Raw genomic sequence first — 23,767 nt, 5'->3', positions numbered from 1 at the left:
CCTGGACTTGTGTCAAGCTAGCAGATAAATTCTGGATCGAACTCGCTATCTCCTGTAGCGCCGTATTGTGTTGTCCCAATTTCTTCTCCTGCAGGGTAATGGCATGGCAAACGGAGTCCAGGTCCGCTGGGTTCATTACTGGCCGGATCGTTCTGTCACGATCTTTCAAGATCGAACCCAGAAGCAGACCAGGACAAGGAGCGTAGGAAGAAGGTGAGTATTTATTTACAGTGAAATGTGAAAAGGTAGATATATCCAGATGGCGTAGCGGGCAGCGGTGGTGAGTAGATGAGAGGAAATAGGTGAATCCAATGTAGTAGCAGAATCCTCTGTCAACCAGGCGGGAATGGAGTGAATGATCCAGGTGAGTAATGTTCATGGCTAACGATCCGGCAGGGAATGGAAGTCAGGTCAGAGCTTTTGAAGGGTAGAGATGATGATCAGGACAGGTGTGCAGATTACTGACGGGAAACAGGTGCGGGTGAAATCAATCTCCCAATGAGCTAATTCGCCCGGCAACCAGACAGGGTGCGTTCCAGGACACCTGAAACACACTCCAGGACAGACACACAGGCAAACCCAGACTCAGGAAGCGGGATTCGTGACATTCCCTTAGGTAAGGGGAAGTTATTCCTTAAGGTAAATCCTTAAGCCAAACACGTACAAGAACCTGGTGCTCTGTCTCACCCACACCATAGCTAATCCATGTATCACTGCTCAGTGCTTATCTAGTCTCTCAGTCAAGGTTTAGTTACAACTCTGGACTAATGCAAGATGGAAAGCAATGGATTGGCCTTGACTATTGATTTATATATTGAATTTAAAATGATGACTAGCTGGGCATACTGGGCAATATGGATGCACATCTCTCAGTACATAAAAACCATCAAGTATTCAGCCAAGCCATAGTATAAGTAATATTTTATATTTGAAAATGTTTTAAAGGAAATCTGGGGGAGCCAGTTTGAATGGGCCTGATGCAGCTGATAAAATGAATAATATTGCTATCTATAATGTACAGGTGCTGTGCTTAAGTTTCTCAGCAGAGGAGATGCTGGATCATCAGCCAGTACAAGCACAGACTCAGTTGATCCACATCCAGCCTCAGCCAGTACTAATACAGACCTAGTACAGCCGGCTTCAGCCAGTACTAACACAGACCCAGTACATCCAGCCTCAGCCAGTACTAACACAGACCCAGTACAGCCGGCTTCAGCCAGTACTAACACAGACCCAGTACATCCAGCCTCAGCCAGTACTAACACAGACCCAGTACAGCTGGCTTCAGCAAGTACTAACACAGACCCAGTACAGCCGGCTTCAGCAAGTACTAACACAGACCCAGGTGAAGTACAGGCAGCCTCAGCCAGTACTAACACAGACCCAGGTGAAGTACAGGCAGCCTCAGCCAGTACTAACACAGACCCAGGTGAAGTACAGGCAGCCTCAGCCAGTACTAACACAGACCCAGGTGAAGTACAGGCAGCCTCAGCCAGTACTAACACAGACCCAGGTGAAGTACAGGCAGCCTCAGCCAGTACTAACACAGACCCAGGTGAAGTACAGGCAGCCTCAGCCAGTACTAACACAGACCCAGGTGAAGTACAGGCAGCCTCAGCCAGTACTAACACAGACCCAGGTGAAGTACAGGCAGCCTCAGCCAGTACTAACATAGACCCAGGTGAAGTACAGCCAGCCTCAGCCAGTACTAACACAGACCCAGGTGAAGTACAGGCAGCCTCAGCCAGTACTAACCCAGACCCAGGTGAAGTACTGGCAGCCTCAGCCAGTACTAGCACAACCAGGGGTGTTCAGCCAGCATCAGATACAAACAGCTCAGACCCTAATAGAACAGTTGCTGCTCCACCAAATGACCCAGCAGATTGGCCCCCAGTCTTAACAGACTTTATGTGGACTGAGATAGTGCTCAGAGGTCCATTCAAACCAGGAATGGATTTTGCTTACGCTAAAGACATGTCTAGAGGATGTTTCCATTCAGGCTTATTACAGAGACAGCTGTCAAATGGGGGAAAGATTACCAAGAGCTGGCTTTCATACTCAATCAAAAACAACGCTGTGTATTGTTTCTGCTGTAAGCTCTTTTCTGCTAAAGACTACAAAATAATAAAGGAAGGTGTGAATGACTGGTCAAATATCAACGCCATTCTGAAACACCATGAGGGTAGTCCTGAACATACAAACAATATGATTAAGTGGAGAGAACTTGCTCTGCGCCTAAGTCGGGGACAGACTCTTGACCAGATACAAATGACAATTTTGGAGACTGAAAGAAAGAGATGGCGGGATGTCCTTACACGTTTAATAAGTATCACCCAGTCTCTGGCTGAAAGAAACATAGCATTCAGGGGTTCAGACAAACTCTTCCAACCAGATAATTGAAACTTCCTAACAGAGGTTGAATTATTGGCTAAATTTGACCCCGTTTTGGAAAGTCATCTCAGCAAGATGAAAGATGGAGAGACATGCTCATTACCTTGGGAAGCACACAAAGAATGAGCTCATACAGATTGTGAGTGACAAGATTCTGGAAGCAATAGTGACTCAAGAGACTCAAAGTACTTCTCCATTATCTTGGACTGTACACCTGACATTAGTCACCAGGAGAAAATGTCCATTATTCTGAGAAGCGTTGCTTTAAAGGGAAAGCCAGAGATCAAGGAGCACTTCCTCGGCTTTGTGAATGTTGTTACAACAGGCTTGACTCTGTCCACTGTCATCTTAGATAAGCTGAACTAGCTGAAGATTGCAGAGGGCAAGCTTATGATAAAGTGGCCAGCATGAAGGGCAAGCACCAAGGAGTACAAGCCAGGAGTAGGCTCCAAAGTGTTCATGCAATCAGGTATCAGGCTTCTGAGGTTCGGGAGGCATTACTGGAAGCCAGACAGACAATCAACGATCCTGTGGCCAAAGTGGAGGCACAAGCACTTGCAGATGAAGTTGGATCCTACCGCTTCTTGATTTGCTGTGTCGTATGGTGTGAGATACTGACAATGACAAACAAGGTGAACAAGCTCCTCCAATCTGCCTCAATGCAGTTGGATATTGCAGTGAATTTAATTTCAAATGCAAAGGCCTACCTCGCTACATACCGGGAAACTGGATTCTCTGAGGCCCAGACAACAGCCAAAAGCACGTGAAGAAATTAATGTGGAGGCTGTTCTGAAAGAGAAGAGACTGAGAAACAGCAAGAGGCTCCTGATGAACCAATGATTGATGCACTGATAAACCTTGAAGTCAAATACTTATACATTGTGGTCGACTCTGCTGTGACATCCATGGATGAGAGATTTGAAACACTCAACCAGGTGAAAACCAAATATGGAGTGCTGCTGACCTTCAGCACTGCCTCTCAGATGTCCAGTGAATCTTTAAAGGCTCACTGCATGGAACTTAAACACTCTGACCTTCAGAGATGACTGTGACATCAGTGGAATGGATCTGGCACCCGAGATTCAGAATGTACCTGATCTGCCATCAGACAGGATGACTGCCTTCGAGCTGCTTTCTGTAACAATCATCGTTAGGAGAAAGAGAGGAGGACCAAGATGCAGCGTGGTGAGTATTCATATTCCTTTTAATGAAAAACAAATACTTGAACAAAACAACAAAATAACAATAAACGAGAATAACACGAAACGAAACAGTCCTGTCTGGTGACATACACAAAGAAACAGGAACAATCACCCACACCCCACAATACAAAACAGGCTACCTAAATATGGTTCCCAATCAGAGACAACGACTAACACCTGCCTCTGATTGAGAACCATATCAGGCCAACACATAGAAATAGACAAATTTGACAAATAACATAGAATGCCCACTCAGATCACACCCTGACCGAACAAAACATAGAAACATACAAAGCAAACTATGGTCAGGGCGTGACACTTTCCTTTCTCTGTGAGAAAAACCTGGAGGAACTCTATCCTAACCTTTGGACAGCCCTAAGAATTGCAGTCACCATACCAGTAACAGTAGCATCGGCAGAGAGGAGCTTTTTAAAAAAAAGCTCATCAAAGCTACCTGAGGTCTTCCATGTCACAGGAATGTTTGTGTGGTCTGGCCATCATGAGCATAAATCATGACATGGGGAAACAATGTCCTATGATGACATCATTGATGATTTTGCCTCAAAGTGCAGAAGAGGAATATTTTGATGGTAATATTTTAATTCAAACATTAAAATGTTTACACACTTAGTAACATTTTAAGATTGTATGGCAGAAATGCATTGTGTAAATGACCGCTTAACTATGTGACATATACTCTCTCAATTTCTTCCAGACAGTCCAGATAGACTGGTGCTCATGCTGATACTGACAATGCCCAGGCTGTAGAGGGAACCAAAGTTAATCACACAGCTGTATAGGTTTTATTTGACTTATAGGCTTATGTTTACATTGTGTATATACAAAGCTAATTGTATAATATTGTGAGGACTGGACTAATTACCAGACAGCAGAGCCAAAGCTCAGTGTTATATTTTATGTTTTCTACAATTTCTTATTTATGTTAATATTCACTTATCTTAAAAGAGTCTATTGAAAATATTATATTCAATAAATATTGTTTGTTTATACCTCATTCTGTATAGGTCTACTTATTCATAGACCGACAGATTGAGCAAACTGTTTTAAAGGAGGGAGGATTGTAGTGTGAGCACTGGAGTCTGACTGTGTGGCAATGGCAAATGGTTTACATGGCTCACGGGTCAGGTAGGAGGGCCCCTTAGCAGAGTTTTGCTTAGGGCCCCAGGAAGGTCTGGAGCGGCTCTGTTAAATACGCACATCAAACTGGTTTAAACTGCAAGACATCCAAACAATCAATTTGACGATGAAAAGAAGCTGACAGAATTCATGTTGTTGTGATTACATCTCCAGTAGGTCAGTAGGGAACACTTGTGCTTTTCTTTCCAGTTTCCCTCATCCACTGCTGTCCTTCAAGTACACACAGCATCCTGTATCCGATTGGGTTGTTTGGTCATGCTCGGTGTGGGCTACTTGGAAAATCTAATTGATGTGGTATTTAAGATGAGAACACAGCTACCATTTGGGCTATCTAAGCGCCATCTCTGGATTGCTCATGGCCACATAACTTAGTTTTTTTTCACAATTTTATTAGCTTGTTTTTATTTTTGTAAAGGACTTCACGCATTAATTACATGAGCAAATTTCCCATATTTTAGAAAATAACATTTCTTAGAAAACCACTGCTGTACGCGAGGAAAAGAAGAAATTACTTACTCATGACCAAATGGCTATTGCTAAGTGTTGTGTCATAACCATGTTCACTTCTAAACTCTATTTGTGGTGTGGTGGGCAAACGCACAAAAATGATCCATTCAGATGAATACAGGGATTATTGATCCATAATGCTGTTCATACATTCCAGGAATGAACAGTTATATTGTTGTTCGCTGAGGTAGGTGACATAACAGAATGATGACAGGGCATGTCTTGGTGCAGCACACTGAGGTAGGTGACATAACAGAATGATGACAGGACATGTCTTGGTGCAGTACACTGAGGTAGGTGACATAACAGAATGATGACAGGACATGTCTTGGTGCAGTACACTGAGGTAGGTGACATTACAGAATGATGACAGGACATGTCTTGGTGCAGTACACTGAGGTAGGTGACATTACAGAATGATGACAGGACACGTCTTGGTGCAGTACACTGAGGTAGGTGACATAACAGAATAATGACAGGACATGTCTTGGTGCAGTACACTGAGGTAGGTGACATAACAGAATAATGACAGGACATGTCTTGGTGCAGTACACTGAGGTAGGTGACATAACAGAACGATGACAGGACATGTCATGGTGCAGCACACTGAGGCAGGTGACATAACAGAATAATGACAGGACATGTCTTGGTGCAGTACACTGAGGTAGGTGACATAACATAATAATGACAGGACATGTCTTGGTGCAGTACACTGAGGTAGGTGACATAACAGAATGATGACAGGACATGTCTTGGTGCAGTACACTGAGGTAGGTGACATAACAGAATAATGACAGGACATGTCTTGGTGTAGTACACTGAGGTAGGTGACATAACAGAATGATGACAGGACATGTCTTGGTGCAGTACACTGAGGTAGGTGACATAACAGAATGATGACAGGACATGTCTTGGTGCAGTACACTGAGGTAGGTGACATAACATAATAATGACAGGACATGTCTTGGTGCAGTACACTGAGGTAGGTGACATAACAGAATGATGACAGGACATGTCTTGGTGCAGTACACTGAGGTAGGTGACATAACAGAATAATGACAGGACATGTCTTGGTGCAGTACACTGAGGTAGGTGACATTACAGAATGATGACAGGACATGTCTTGGTGCAGTACACTGAGGTAGGTGACATAACAGAATGATGACAGGACATGTCTTGGTGCAGTACACTGAGGTAGGTGACATTACAGAATGATGACAGGACACGTCTTGGTGCAGTACACTGAGGTAGGTGACATAACAGAACGATGACAGGACATGCCATGGTGCAGCACACTGAGGTAGGTGACATAACAGAATAATGACAGGACATGTCTTGGTGCAGTACACTGAGGTAGGTGACATAACAGAATAATGACAGGACATGTCTTGGTGCAGTACACTGAGGTAGGTGACATAACAGAATAATGACAGGACATGTCTTGGTGCAGTACACTGAGGTAGGTGACATAACAGAACGATGACAGGACATGTCATGGTGCAGCACACTGAGGTAGGTGACATAACAGAATAATGACAGGACATGTCTTGGTGCAGTACACTGAGGTAGGTGACATAACATAATAATGACAGGACATGTCTTGGTGCAGTACACTGAGGTAGGTGACATACCAGAATGATGACAGGACATGTCTTGGTGCAGTACACTGAGGTAGGTGACATAACAGAATAATGACAGGACATGTCTTGGTGCAGTACACTGAGGTAGGTGACATAACAGAATGATGACAGGACATGTCTTGGTGCAGTACACTGAGGTAGGTGACATAACAGAATGATGACAGGACATGTCTTGGTGCAGTACACTGAGGTAGGTGACATAACAGAATAATGACAGGACATGTCTTGGTGCAGTACACTGAGGTAGGTGACATAACATAATAATGACAGGACATGTCTTGGTGCAGTACACTGAGGTAGGTGACATAACAGAATGATGACAGGACATGTCTTGGTGCAGTACACTGAGGTAGGTGACATAACAGAATAATGACAGGACATGTCTTGGTGCAGTACACTGAGGTAGGTGACATAACAGAATGATGACAGGACATGTCTTGGTGCAGTACACTGAGGTAGGTGACATAACAGAATGATGACAGGACATGTCTTGGTGCAGTACACTGAGGTAGGTGACATTACAGAATGATGACAGGACACATCTTGGTGCAGTACACTGAGGTAGGTGACATAACAGAACAATGACAGGACATGTCATGGTGCAGCACACTGAGGTAGGTGACATAACAGAATAATGACAGGACATGTCTTGGTGCAGTACACTGAGGTAGGTGACATAACATAATGATGACAGGACATGTCTTGGAGCAGTACACTGAGGTAGGTGACATAACAGAATGATGACAGGACATGTCTTGGTGCAGTACACTGAGGTAGGTGACATAACAGAATAATTACAGGACATGTCTTGGTGCAGTACACTGAGGTAGGTGACATAACAGAATGATGACAGGACATGTCTTGGTGCAGTACACTGAGGTAGGTGACATAACAGAATGATGACAGGACATGTCTTGGTGCAGTACACTGAGGTAGGTGACATAACAGAATGATGACAGGACATGTCTTGGTGCAGTACACTGAGGTAGGTGACATAACATAATAATGACAGGACATGTCTTGGTGCAGTACACTGAGGTAGGTGACATAACAGAATGATGACAGGACATGTCTTGGTGCAGTACACTGAGGTAGGTGACATAACAGAACGATGACAGGACATGTCATGGTGCAGCACACTGAGGCAGGTGACATAACAGAATAATGACAGGACATTTCTTGGTGCAGTACACTGAGGTAGGTGACATAACATAATAATGACAGGACATGTCTTGGTGCAGTACACTGAGGTAGGTGACATAACAGAATGATGACAGGACATGTCTTGGTGCAGTACACTGAGGTAGGTGACATAACAGAATAATGACAGGACATGTCTTGGTGCAGTACACTGAGGTAGGTGACATAACAGAATGATGACAGGACATGTCTTGGTGCAGTACACTGAGGTAGGTGACATAACATAATGATGACAGGACATGTCTTGGTGCAGTACACTGAGGTAAGTGACATAACAGAATAATGACAGGACATGTCTTGGTGCAGTACACTGAGGTAGGTGACATAACAGAATGATGACAGGACATGTCTTGGTGCAGTACACTGAGGTAGGTGACATAACAGAATGATGACAGGACATGTCTTGGTGCAGTACACTGAGGTAGGTGACATAACAGAATAATGACAGGACATGTCTTGGTGCAGTACACTGAGGTAGGTGACATAACATAATAATGACAGGACATGTCTTGGTGCAGTACACTGAGGTAGGTGACATAACAGAATGATGACAGGACATGTCTTGGTGCAGTACACTGAGGTAGGTGACATAACAGAATAATGACAGGACATGTCTTGGTGCAGTACACTGAGGTAGGTGACATAACAGAATGATGACAGGACATGTCTTGGTGCAGTACACTGAGGTAGGTGACATAACAGAATGATGACAGGACATGTCTTGGTGCAGTACACTGAGGTAGGTGACATTACAGAATGATGACAGGACACATCTTGGTGCAGTACACTGAGGTAGGTGACATAACAGAACGATGACAGGACATGTCATGGTGCAGCACACTGAGGTAGGTGACATAACAGAATAATGACAGGACATGTCTTGGTGCAGTACACTGAGGTAGGTGACATAACATAATGATGACAGGACATGTCTTGGAGCAGTACACTGAGGTAGGTGACATAACAGAATGATGACAGGACATGTCTTGGTGCAGTACACTGAGGTAGGTGACATAACAGAATAATTACAGGACATGTCTTGGTGCAGTACACTGAGGTAGGTGACATAACAGAATGATGACAGGACATGTCTTGGTGCAGTACACTGAGGTAGGTGACATAACAGAATGATGACAGGACATGTCTTGGTGCAGTACACTGAGGTAGGTGACATAACAGAATGATGACAGGACATGTCTTGGTGCAGTACACTGAGGTAGGTGACATAACATAATAATGACAGGACATGTCTTGGTGCAGTACACTGAGGTAGGTGACATAACAGAATGATGACAGGACATGTCTTGGTGCAGTACACTGAGGTAGGTGACATAACAGAATAATGACAGGACATGTCTTGGTGCAGTACACTGAGGTAGGTGACATAACAGAATGATGACAGGACATGTCAGCAGTCACTCTGGACGTGTGCTGCCGTCTCACTCTCTCTATTCCATCTCTATTATCCTTCCTGAAAAAGCCCAACCACTTTCTCCTATTCCCCGGCCCCCTTTGTGTCCCCAGAGTGGTTGAGTGTAGAGGAGACGAGTTTATCTCCACCCTACAGTATCCTTGAGCGTCAGTGAGAGTGAATGGTAAAAGTCATAATGCTGTTGATAAAGTCACATCTGGTGTGTCAAAGTATAAATGGAATCCATTATTGCTGTGGACGATTCAGGCCAGCCTGTTGGCCACACGTGTTATTGATTACATTGTACAAAGATGATTAATGTGATATGAGCATCACTCCTGTCCTTTGTCCTGTCTTGTCATATTTGTGGTTCCTACTCTCACACATATAAAGAATCAGGAGAGTTATTGTTATTCACTGTCACCACTCCTCAACAAGCCTCCTAAAGCTAAACGAGGCTCGTAAGGGTGTGTGTGTGTGTGTGTGTGTGTGTGTGTGTGTGTGTGTGTGTGTGTGTGTGTGTGTGTGTGTGTGTGTGTGTGTGTGTGTGTGTGTGTGTGTGTGTGTGTAGTCACCACTGTCGGAAATCTCAGCTGCACTGATAATACATTCATGTTCTTGTTGTTCCAAGATGGCTTAGCAGTTCAGACGTCATTTTGTCCTCGTATTGTCGTGTCCTGTATATATATATATTTACACCTTTCTTCACATATCTTTTATATATTTTATTATCCAAGAACTCAACTACAAAAGCTTTCCTGCAACCCGCCTCACCAATTACAAAAAAAAAAGTATTATTTACCTCAAATCTGAAAATCCACAGTGGAAGCTAGCCAGGGGCTAATCAGAAGCTAGCCAGAAAGCTAACCAGAAGCTAGCCGGAAGCTAGCTAGAAGCTAATCTGAAGCTGCCCAGAAGTTAGCCGGTTTGCTGGCTAGCGTTGGTGTTTCAGCTGCCCACGTTTTGTGGTCATCACCTATTCCTTTAGCTCGATAATCTACCGGCACTTTTGTGCAACGCGACTCGGACCGGAGCATACCGGGCCTTTTTTTTTTTTTTTTCTGAGTGTCCCCGGATTTCAGCCGCAGGCTCTGGACATTTGCACGGAGCCCCACCGGGCCTTCACGACTGACTGCCGACGTTATCTGCCCAAGGGAGTTATCCAACTGGCACCTCCGTCGCGACGTTACCTGAACGCTCATCTGGGGCCGCTAATCGTTAGCTGTCTTATCGGCTGCTATCTGAATAAGTATATCGGACAATTTTTTCTTGGGTCACTATATCTATTTTGCCAATTGGATTGATCCCCTCTACCACACGGAACCCCACTAATCTACAGACGGAAACGCACGAGGTGTCTAAAAATAGACCTCCATCCTATGCTATCTTGCTACCGATAGCCATCTACCCGGCCAGCTGTCTGGATCGCCGTGACCCCAACCAACCTCTACTCACTGGACCCTTATTGATCACTCGATTAAGCATGCCTCTCCTTAATGTCAATATGCCTTGTCCATTGCTGTTCTGGTTAGTGTTTATTGGCTTATTTCACTGTAGAGCCTCTAGCCCTGCTCACTATACCATATCCAACCTCTCAGTTCCACCACCCACATATGCGATGACATCACCTGGTTTCAATGATGTTTCTAGAGACAATATCTCTCTCATCATCACTCAATACCTAGGTTTACCTCCACTGTATTCACATCCTACCATACCTTTGTCTGTACATTATTCCTTGAAGCTATTTTATCGCCCCCAGAAACGTCCTTTTACTCTCTGTTCTAGACGTTCTAGACGACCAATTCTCATAGCTTTTAGCCGTACCCTTATCCTACTCCTCCTCTGTTCCTCTGGTGATGTAGAGGTGAATCCAGGCCCTGCAGTACCTAGCTCCACTCCTATTCCCCAGGCGCTCTCTTTTGATGACTTCTGTAACCGTAATAGCCTTGGTTTCATGCATGTTAACATTAGAAGCCTCCTCCCTAAGTTTGTTTTGTTCACTGCTTTAGCACACTCTGCCAACCCAGATGTTTTAGCCGTGTCTGAATCCTGGCTTAGGAAGACCACCAAAAATTCTGACATTTTCATCCCCAACTACAAGATTTTCAGACAAGATAGAACGGCCAAAGGGGGCGGTGTTGCAATCTACTGCAAAGATTGCCTGCAGAGTTCTGTTTTACTATCCAGGTCTGTTCCCAAACAATTTGAACTTCTACTTTTAAAAATCCACCTCTCTAAAAACAAGTCTCTCACCGTTGCCGCCTGCTATAGACCACCCTCTGCCCCCAGCTGTGCTCTGGACACCATATGTGAACTGATTGCCCCCCATCTATCTTCAGAGCTCGTGCTGCTAGGCGACCTAAATTGGAACATGCTTAACACCCCAGCCATCCTACAATCTAAGCTTGATGCCCTCAATCTCACACAAATTATCAATGAACCTACCAGGTACCACCCCAATTCCGTAAACACGGGTACCCTCATAGATATCATCCTAACCAACTTGCCCTCCAAATACACCTCTGCTGTTTTCAACCAAGATCTCAGCGATCACTGCCTCATTGCCTGCATCCGTAATGGGTCAGCGGTCAAACGACCTCCACTCATCACTGTCAAACGCTCCCTGAAACACTTCAGCGAGCAGGCCTTTCTAATCGACCTGGCCGAGGTATCCTGGAAGGATATTGATCTCATCCCGTCAGTAGAGGATGCCTGGATATTTTTTAAAAATGCCTTCCTCACCATCTTGAATAAGCATGCCCCATTCAAGAAATTTAGAACCAGGAACAGATATAGCCCTTGGTTCTCTCCTGACCTGACTGCCCTTAACCAACAGAAAAACATCCTATGGCGTTCTGCATTAGCATCGAACAGCCCCCGTGATATGCAACTTTTCAGGGAAGCTAGAAACCAATATACACAGGCAGTTAGAAAAGCCAAGGCTAGCTTTTTCAAGCAGAAATTTGCTTCCTGCAACACAAATTCAAAAAAGTTCTGGGACACTGTAAAGTCCATGGAGAATAAGAACACCTCCTCCCAGCTTCCAACTGCACTGAAGATAGGAAACACTGTCACCACCGACAAATCCACTATAATTGAGAATTTCAATAAGCATTTTTCTACGGCTGGCCATGCTTTCCACCTGGCTACCCCTACCCCGGTCAACAGCACTGCCCTCCCCTCTGCTACTCGCCCAAGCCTTCCCCATTTCTCTTTCTCCCAAATACAGTCAGCTGATGTTCTGAAAGAGCTGCAAAATCTGGACCCTTACAAATCAGCCGGGCTAGATAATCTGGACCCTTTCTTTCTAAAACTATCTGCTGAAATTGTTGCCACCCCTATTACTAGCCTTTTCAACCTCTCTTTCGTGTCGTCTGAGATTCCCAAAGATTGGAAAGCAGCTGCGGTTATCCCCCTCTTCAAAGGGGGGGACACTCTTGACCCTAACAGCTACAGACCTATATCTATCCTACCCTGCCTTTCTAAGGTCTTCGAAAGCCAAGTCAACAAACAGATTACCGACCATTTCGAATCCCACCATACCTTCTCCGCTATGCAATCTGGTTTCAGAGCTGGTCATGGGTGCACCTCAGCCACGCTCAAGGTCATAAACGATATCTTAACCGCCATCGATAGGAAACAATACTGTGCAGCCGTATTCATTGACCTGGCCAAGGCTTTTGACTCTGTCAATCACCACATCCTCATCGGCAGACTCGACAGCCTTGGTTTCTCTAATGATTGCCTCGCCTGGTTCACCAACTACTTCTCTGATAGAGTTCAGTGTGTCAAATCGGAGGGTCTGTTGTCCGGGCCTCTGGCAGTCTCTATGGGGGTGCCACAGGGTTCAATTCTTGGACCGACTCTCTTCTCTGTATACATCAATGATGTCGCTCTTGCTGCTGGTGATTCTCTGATCCACCTCTACGCAGACGACACTATTCTGTATACTTCTGGCCCTTCTTTTGACACTGTGTTAACAACCCTCCAGGCAAGCTTCAATGTCATACAACTCTCCTTCCGTGGCCTCCAATTGCTCTTAAATACAAGTAAAACTAAATGCATGCTCTTCAACCGATCGCTGCCTGCACCTGCCCGCCTGTCCAACATCACTACTCTGGACGGCTCTGACTTAGAATATGTGGACAACTACAAATACCTAGGTGTCTGGTTAGACTGTAAACTCTCCTTCCAGACTCACATCAAACATCTCCAATCCAAAGTTAAATCTAGAATTGGCTTCCTATTCCGCAACAAAGCATCCTTCACTCATGCTGCCAAACATACCCTTGTAAAACTGACCATCCTACCAATCCTCGACTTCGGTGATGTCATTTACAAAATAGCCTCCAAAACCCTACTCAATAAATTGGATGCAGTCTATCACAGTGCCATCCGTTTTGTCACCAAAGCCCCATATACTACCCACCACTGCGACCTGTACACTCTCGTTGGCTGGCCCTCGCTTCATACTCGTCGCCAAACCCACTGGCTCCAGGTCATCTACAAGACCCTGCTAGGTAAAGTCCCCCCTTATCTCAGCTCGCTGGTCACCATAGCAGCACCTACCTGTAGCACGCGCTCCAGCAGGTATATCTCTCTGGTCACCCCCAAAACCAATTCTTCCTTTGGCCGCCTCTCCTTCCAGTTCTCTGCTGCCAATGACTGGAACGAACTACAAAAATCTCTGAAACTGGAAACACTTATCTCCCTCACTAGCTTTAAGCACCAGCTGTCAGAGCAGCTCATAGATTACTGCACCTGTACATAGCCCATCTATAATTTAGCCCAAACAACTACCTCTTTACCTACTGTATTTATTTATTTATTTTGCTCCTTTGCACCCCATTATTTCTATTATCTCATTATCTCTACTTTACACTTTCTTCCACTGCAAACCAACCATTCCAGTGTTTTTTTTTACTTGCTATATTGTATTTACTTCGCCACCTTGGCCTTTTTTATATTTTTATTTATTTATATATATATTTTGTTTGCCTTCACCTCCCTTATCTCACCTCACTTGCTCACATTGTATATAGACTTATTTTTCACTGTATTATTGACTGTATGTTTGTTTTACTCCATGTGTAACTATGTGTTGTTGTATGTGTCGAACTGCTTTGCTTTATCTTGGCCAGATCGCAATTGTAAATGAGAACGTGTTCTCAATTTGCCTACCTGGTTAAATAAAGGTGAAATAAATAAATAAATAAAAAATCAAATAGGTAACTTGAGAGACATGAGCAATCATAGTGTCTGTAAATCCAAGAGGTGTATTATAATGTGTTTATAATCCTGTAAACACATTTACCCTACAAGTCATTCACTCGAGGGTGTTACTGTGCTGTATATTTTTACATTCTTTTGAACAGTCTAATTTCCATGTAATTATGAAGCATTCAGGGGGTCTAAGATGATCCCACATTGAATGGTTATGTAACATCCAATCTCTCAAAAGCCTTACTGTGTCACACAACAAAGAACCGTTCTCTTCTTTCATTTCCAGCCACAGACAAAATGAGAGGGAAACAGAGAAGAGCGAAAGACTGTGAGGCGTCATACGGTTAGATCTGATTAACTTTACACCTGGTTCACATTATAGCTGAATCAGATTACAGATCAGGTCAGCCATCAAATCAACACTGATCGCTGCTCTCTCTCTCTCTTTCTCTCTTTCTCTATTCCCCCATCTAGCTCTTTCTCCCTCTGTCTGTATGTCTGTCTTTCTTCAGTCAGTCTCTTTCTCTCTATCTGTCTTTCTAGTTCTCTCTCTCCATCTCTCTCACTCTCCTTAGTGTGTCTCTGATTTTGCCAATAACGCAGACCATGTTGTTGCTATCACAAAACAAAGTCCTCTGTGACGGTTATTGCCAACTGCTGCTCCCATTGTGATGACATATCAACATAATACCTGATAATGGCCCAGAATACCAGATGTCATTAAGCCATGACAATTTGTAACAGAGCCCAGTATAGACAGTGTGAGGTTGAGCCCTGTATGCTGTCGTACAGGTCCAGATATCAACATTTCTCTCATTTGATGAGACAACAAGGGGACACATTGTGTAAATAGCTATAAACTCAGCTACCTGGCTGTGTGTATATAAACTCAGCAGAAAAAGAAATGTCCCTTTTTCAGGACCCTGTCTTTCACAGATAATTTGTAAAAATCCAAATAGCTTCACAGATCTTCATTTTAAATGGTTTAAACACCGTTTCCCATGAGTGTTCAATGAACCATAAACAATTAAGGAACATGCACCTGTGGAACGGTCGTTAAGATACTAACAGCTTACAGACGGTAGGCAATTAAGGTCACAGTTATGAAAACTTAGGACACTAAAGAGGCCGTTCTACTGACTCGGAAAACACCAAACGAAAGATGCCCAGGGTCCCTGCTCATCTACGTGAACGCGCCTTAGGCATGCTGCAAGGAGGCATGAGAACTGCAGATGGGGCCAGGGCAATAAATTGCAATGTCCGTACTGTGAGACACTTAAGACAGCGCTACAGGGAGACAGGATGGACAGCTGATTGTCCTCGCAGTGGCAGACCACGTGTAACAACACCTGCACAGGTTCGGTACATCCGAACATCAGACCTGCGGGACAGGTACAGGATGGCAACAACAACTGCCTGAGTTACACCAGGAACGCACAATCCTTCCATCAGTGCTCATACTGTCCGCAATAGGCTGAGAGAGGCTGGACTGAGGGCTTGTAGGCTAGTTGTAAGGCAGGTCCTCACCAGACATCACCGGCAACAACGTTGCCTATGGGCACAAACCCACCATCGCTGAACCAGACAGGACTGGCAAAAGTGCTCTTCACTAACGAGTCGCGGTTTTGTCTCACCAGGGGTGATGGTCGGATTTGCGTTTATCGTTAAAGGAATGAGCGTTACACCGAGGCCTGTACTCTGGAGCGGGATTGATTTTGGAGGTGGAGGGTCCGTCATGGTCTGGGGCGGTGTGTCACAGCATCATCGGACTGAGCTTGTTGTCATTGCAGGCATTCTCAATGCTGTGCATTACAAGGAAGACATCCTCCTGCCTCATGTGGTACCCTTCCTGTAGGCTCATCCTCACATGACCCTCCAGCATGACAATGCCACAACGCACAGAACAAGCAGTATGGCTGATTTCCTGCAAGACAAGAATGTCAGTGTTCTGCCATGGCCAGCGAAGAGCCCGGATCTCAAACCCACTGAGTACGTCTGGGACCTGTTGGATTGGAGGGTAAGGGCTAGGGCCATTCCCCCCAGAAATGTCCGGGAACTTGCAGGTGCCTTGCTGGAAGAGTGGGGTAACATCTCACAGCAAGAATCGGCAAATCTGGTGCAATCCATGAGAAGGAGATGCACTGCAGTACTTAATGCAGCTGGTGGCCACACCAGACACTGACTGTTACTTTTAATTTTGACCCCCCCAATCCACACACACACTTTTTGTTCAAGGACATATTATTCTATTTCTGTTAGTCACCTGTCTGTGGAACTTGTTCAATTTATGTCTCAGTTGTTGAATCTTGTTATGTTCATACAAATATTTACACATGTTAAGTTTGCTGAAAATAAACGCAGTTGACAGTGAGAGGACATTTCTTTTTTTGCTGAGTTTATGTACGTGTAGGGACTGTCAACAGGTTTACAGTGGAATGGAGTGTGATAGTGTGATAATACACTCTGGTGTCTCAGGTTCACACCCTATAGAATATTCACACACCATCTGCTCTGAAGCAGTAACTATCATGGTGCTACCTGCTATTGCTATTTAGTCATGTTAAATTAACGTGTGTGAATGTTGGATGTATAGTTGAAGTCAGAAGTATACGTACACTTAGGTTGGAGTCATTAAAACTCATTTTTCAACCACTCCACAAATTTCTTGTTAACAAACTATAGTTTTGGCAAGTTGGTTAGGACATCTACTTTGTGCATGACACAAGTAATTTTTCCAACAATTGTTTACAGACAGATTATTTCACTTATAATTCACTGTATCACAATTCCAGTGGGTCAGAAGTTTACATACACTCAGACCTGTCTCACTGTCTATGCTATTGGATAGATAGCAATCACCACAGCTGTTCACCCCATGTTAGTAGGCAAATGGACAGAGTCAAATCAAAACCGTACCTTCATTTACGCGTTGTGAAGCACGGATGTTTCAAACTCTGTTTTAAACGAGACTGACTTTATGACCAAAATGATCCTATTTACACTTTGTAGTCAATTTTGTACAGTAGAATAACTCGTTCTGACTCATATTGATGCCACATAGGCCATTTTCAAAGTGATTGCTTTTTAAAGGCAGTCACTCTGTGGAGATGAATTCAAAAGAGAAAATAACATTGACACTTGCAATAATGAAACATGTGTCATATTGATCATCACATTATACTGTGAATAAAGCAGACAATCACACATGCACAGAAGCAGATATTGGTAATGGGAAGATGGCTAATCCCAATTGTTTGAATAAAGGTTGTGTAGAAGCTAGCCAATTTAGCATTAAAGGTGCACTCCTTCATTTGAAATAATACAACAAACAGTGGCCCCACCACCTGGTTTGCCATAAACCAAAAACACAAAGGCTATAAATATCACAGTGGATCTGGTTGGGGGTGCTAGGCTGACATATGGAATTCTTTTAAGATGGCCATGGCCTATTTGAGTTAGAATTGTAGGACCCATTTAGGAATAACACATTCATAAATGTCAAAAAACGACCAGTCAAACAAGAAATCATCAGAAACAAAGCTTTGAAGTGTCTGTCCTTAATCTAGGAGATATAAGAAAACTCAGGAAATATTTTGTTTGCTTTTTTACACATGAAACACTTTTTTGGGTAGGCACAAAAATACCTTCATACTTCCATTCCTTATTTTGAACCAGCACCGGTTAACTTCAGAATACCGGTACAGGTTAACTTCAGAATACCGGTACAGGTTAACTTCAGAATACCGGTACAGGTTAACTTCAGAATGCCGGTACAGGTTAACTTCAGAATAATGGTACAGGTTAACTTCAGAATGCCGGTACCGGTTAACTTCAGAATGCCGGTACAGGTTAACTTCAGAATACCGGTACAGGTTAACTTCAGAATGCCGGTACAGGTTAACTTCAGAATACCGGTACAGGTTAACTTCAGAATACCGGTACAGGTTAACTTCAGAATACCGGTACAGGTTAACTTCAGAATACCGGTACAGGTTAACTTCAGAATGTCGGTACAGGTTAACTTCAGAATACCGGTACAGGTTAACTTCAGAATACCGGTACAGGTTAACTTCAGAATACCGGTACAGGTTAACTTCAGAATACCGGTACCGGTTAACTTCAGAATACCGGTACCGGTTAACTTCAGAATACCGGTACAGGTTAACTTCAGAATACCGGTACAGGTTAACTTCAGAATATCAGTACCGGTTTTAACTTCAAAATACCGGTACCGGTTACCTTCAGAATAACGGTACCGGTTAACTTCAGAGGAGTCCCATGACACTTGTGGGGATGGTAGATCAAAACGGAGAACACCATCATGTTCGTGAGGGTCTCCCCTTCATAATAGTTTGTAGGTCAAACTGTTCGGACGCTACAGACGTTTACATGGGATTTTCCAGGTTGTCTCATGTGGTCTGATAAAAAACACTCTAGCTCTGCCACCTTTCACCACAGATGCGGAAGTTCCACACTGGTGGATGCGGTGGATTGAGACACAACCAATGCGAAAAAGCATATCTCTAGCTTTAACTTAGATTTTTTTGTTTTGTAACTTAGATTTACGCACGATATCCACATATAATAACTAATTACCCTCGACCACACCCACACATTGGGGAAAACAAACATTCTTTCCAATTGGCCACCATTGTAAAAGAGACAACATTTTGTCACCGGTAACACATTTGACTTGTTTAGTATAGTTTGCTTGTAATTCCACTCACTACTTGCAGCTGTATAGTCCATTTGTTTGTGTTGTTGGTCTTGGCTAGCTTAATGTTCTGGTCAGAAGATAGCTAGCTAGCACTCACTCACTCGTGAGGCTGCTAGCACCTTCATGAAAAGGGGCATGAGCGAAGCCCTACAACATTACATTTTTCTAAGTAGTGAGAACTTTTCAACATTGCCTGCTCCCTAGTTATCTTTAGACATGTTGTAATTTTGTTTTAAATGTATTTTTCTTTTGTAATTGACTAAAACAAGCAGACAAGAGAATGTTGTTTGCAAAAGTTTAAGACTTTGCTGTGAGCCAATGGAGTAACCTAGGTAACCACAGGTCGTTTTTCCCATGACGTTCTATCTAATACCGACTGGGACTTTCTTGACTTATGCTATTATCTAAAAACCAATTTCACACATCTGGGAAAGGATGAAGGGAGAGGAGTGAAACTCCTGTTGGATGAAGTTAGCTGGTGATGATTATTAACTCTCTGATGGAACCATCCTTTAACAATTCATTTCTCACTAGGTCTATTCTTGGTCATAATAGAGGTGTGAAAAGCAAAACCAGACTGTCTGCTGTAATAATGTTCTAGCCCTTACAGTAACTATTTCCTCTCTAACTGCAGTAGTCATGTTCTAGCTCTTACAGTAACTATTTCCTCTCTAACTGCAGTAGTCATGTTCTAGCTCTTACAGTAACTATTTCCTCTCTAACTACAGTAGTCATGTTCTAGCTCTTACAGTAACTATTTCCTCTCTAACTGCAGTAGTCATGTTCTAGCTCTTACAGTAACTATTTCCTCTCTAACTACAGTAGTCATGTTCTAGCTCTTACAGTAACTATTTCCTCTCTAACTACAGTAGTCATGTTCTAGCTCTTACAGTAACTATTTCCTCTCTAACTACAGTAGTCATGTTCTAGCTCTTACAGTAACTATTTCCTCTCTAACTGCAGTAGTCATGTTCTAGCTCTTACAGTAACTATTTCCTCTCTAACTACAGTAGTCATGTTCTAGCTCTTACAGTAACTATTTCCTCTCTAACTGCAGTAGTCATGTTCTAGCTCTTACAGTAACTATTTCCTCTAACTGCAGTAGTCATGTTCTAGCTCTTACAGTAACTATTTCCTCTCTAACTGCAGTAGTCATGTTCTAGCTCTTACAGTAACTATTTCCTCTAACTGCAGTAGTCATGTTCTAGCTCTTACAGTAACTATTTCCTCTCTAACTGCAGTAGTCATGTTCTAGCTCTTACAGTAACTATTTCCTCTAACTGCAGTAGTCATGTTCTAGCCCTTACAGTAACTATTTCCTCTCTAACTACAGTAGTCATGTTCTAGCTCTTACAGTAACTATTTCCTCTCTAACTGCAGTAGTCATGTTCTAGCTCTTACAGTAACTATTTCCTCTCTAACTGCAGTAGTCATGTTCTAGCTCTTACAGTAACTATTTCCTCTCTAACTACAGTAGTCATGTTCTAGCTCTTACAGTAACTATTTCCTCTCTAACTGCAGTAGTCATGTTCTAGCTCTTACAGTAACTATTTCCTCTAACTGCAGTAGTCATGTTCTAGCTCTTACAGTAACTATTTCCTCTAACTGCAGTAGTCATGTTCTAGCTCTTACAGTAACTATTTCCTCTCTAACTGCAGTAGTCATGTTCTAGCTCTTACAGTAACTATTTCCTCTAACTGCAGTAGTCATGTTCTAGCTCTTACAGTAACTATTTCCTCTAACTGCAGTAGTCATGTTCTAGCTCTTACAGTAACTATTTCCTCTCTAACTGCAGTAGTCATGTTCTAGCTCTTACAGTAACTATTTCCTCTCTAACTGCAGTAGTCATGTTCTAGCTCTTACAGTAACTATTTCCTCTCTAACTGCAGTAGTCATGTTCTAGCTCTTACAGTAACTATTTCCTCTCGAACTGCAGTAGTCATGTTCTAGCTCTTACAGTAACTATTTCCTCTCTAACTACAGTAGTCATGTTATAGCTCTTACAGTAACTATTTCCTCTCTAACTGCAGTAGTCATGTTCTAGCTCTTACAGTAACTATTTCCTCTCTAACTGCAGTAGTCATGTTCTAGCTCTTACAGTAACTATTTCCTCTCTAACTGCAGTAGTCATGTTCTAGCTCTTACAGTAACTATTTGTGTGTGGCTGAATCTTGGGCCAAAAACTCAACAAGGAAAAAAATTTGACGATTAAATGTAAAATCTAAACCAATTTTTAAGATAATATTGAACCTTTTTGTGTATTTGCATTCTGTGACTTGTGTGATGTGTGTTAGATGTGAATGCATTACTTTTACCAGGGCTGGGGGTCAGTTCCATTTGAATTCCAGTCAATTCAGAAAGAAAACCTAATTCAAATTCTAAATTTTCCTCATTGAAAAGCATGAAAGAGAATCGTAATTGGAATTTGAGTGTAATTCCTGAAATGACTAGGATTGAAACGGAACTGACCCCAACCTTGACTGTTATCATCTAGAACAGAATCCCTATCATAGAATCAGAAAGGCGGTATGTAGGAAGACCTACCCCCAGCCACACTATCACCAAGATGATATGATGTAATTCATATGAGCCTTTTACTCTTCATACAAATCTATTTGAACAGCACCACCTCACCTGGTAGATGATAGATACAGGAGATAGATGTAGAGACATGTTGGTAATTCTGGTGTCATTCTGCACTGTTCTATGGTCAGATGTGACCTCAGTGGCCTGTGGTCTAGCAGTCAGTACTGCAGACCCCGGAACACACTAGAATCGGCATGGGTTTGAATCCGACACAATGCTCTTCTGACTATCACCTCTCCTTCATTTCCTTTCTTCGTTCTACTTCTTCCCAATGGTTCAATAAAACCAAATCAGTTGGACTGGGAGAGGGAGCAGTGGAGTTCAAGAGGGTTCATCCTAACCATGACACACACCAGAAGTACACGTTCATTCTGTCTATCCATCTGTCTCTCTCTATCTCCCTCCTTTTCTATACCTGTCTAGAGCCCTTTCATTAATAATCATGTTTGGCCAACCGAGGATACAGGGATTGGAAAACCCAGTTATCAATTATTTATATACAGTACAGGGATGGGAAATCTACCAACCTTGCAGCTCAGAGTTCATATTACAACACAGGTGACTGGGTACACTGTGTGTGTGTGTTTTTGTGTGTGTGTTTGTGTGTGTGTGTGAGTGTGTGTCAGTGTGTGTTCACAGTATGTATAGGCTTCTACCTTTCTAGTCTGCACCTGTTCCTCTTAGCCGGGCGGCTTCCAGACACGACTGCACAGAGGGCAGCCAGGACCTATTATGTTATATTAGCCTGGCGCGTTGGGAAGATCACAGGCAGACTCAGTCAACCCAGACGTCATTTAGCAGGGCTAGCAGGACACACGGTGTGCAGCACCTGTTGGTAATGGCTGTTCCAGGTCCTTGGGTTCCAGGTCAGCAGGCAGACGAGAGAGATTAAGGCCCTGACCTTGTGTTCCTGTGTTCTGCTATTGGCTGAGCAGAGTGTCCAAGGTTACCAGAGATGGAGATGGAGACTGATTGGATCCATGCCAACTACTGTCTAACAGCTGGAGAGAACAGACAGGTCTATTTATGATGCATGATGATGGTACATTCAGGTCATCGTCATCATCATTGTCGTCATCGTCATCATCATTCTTTTCATCTCCATGATGTTGCTGGAATCTGTCTGTCTGGTCTGTCTGTGTGTCTGGTCTGTCTGTCTGGTCTGTCTGTGTGTCTGGTCTGGTCTGTCTGGTCTGGTTGTCTATATCTATGTTATCTTTGTCTCTATTATCAGACTGTTGACTGTAGATGACAGACAGATCTGTCACCACTGACACTGTGCAACCTTCTCTTCTTAGAAACGATCATATCTACCACCTCACCTTGACTTTCCCCACACTAACTCTCTCTCTCTCTTTCTCTTTCTCTTTCTCTCTTTTTCTCTCTCTCTCTCTCTCTCTCACGTACACAAACACACCCACACACATAGACACACACCAAGGGCCTTGTTTGACAGTAAGATTCTAATAGAAAGTGTATTAGTCAAATGCACACAGTGCTGGGAAAAGTACCCAATTGTCATACTTGAGTAAAAGTAAAGATTCTTTAATAGAAAATGACTCTAGTAAAATAATATTTGATTAAAAGTCTAAAAGTTTTTGTTTTAATCATACTTTAGTATCAAAAGTAAATGTAATTGCTAAAATATACTTAAGTATCAAAGTAAAAGTAAAAGTATAAGTCATTTAACATTCCTTATATTAAGCAAACCAGATGGTGCCATTTTATT

Source organism: Salvelinus namaycush, unplaced genomic scaffold (assembly GCF_016432855.1).
Source record: "Salvelinus namaycush isolate Seneca unplaced genomic scaffold, SaNama_1.0 Scaffold208, whole genome shotgun sequence".
NCBI lineage: Eukaryota > Metazoa > Chordata > Actinopteri > Salmoniformes > Salmonidae > Salvelinus > Salvelinus namaycush.
Note: the sequence above shows the minus strand (reverse complement) of the source record.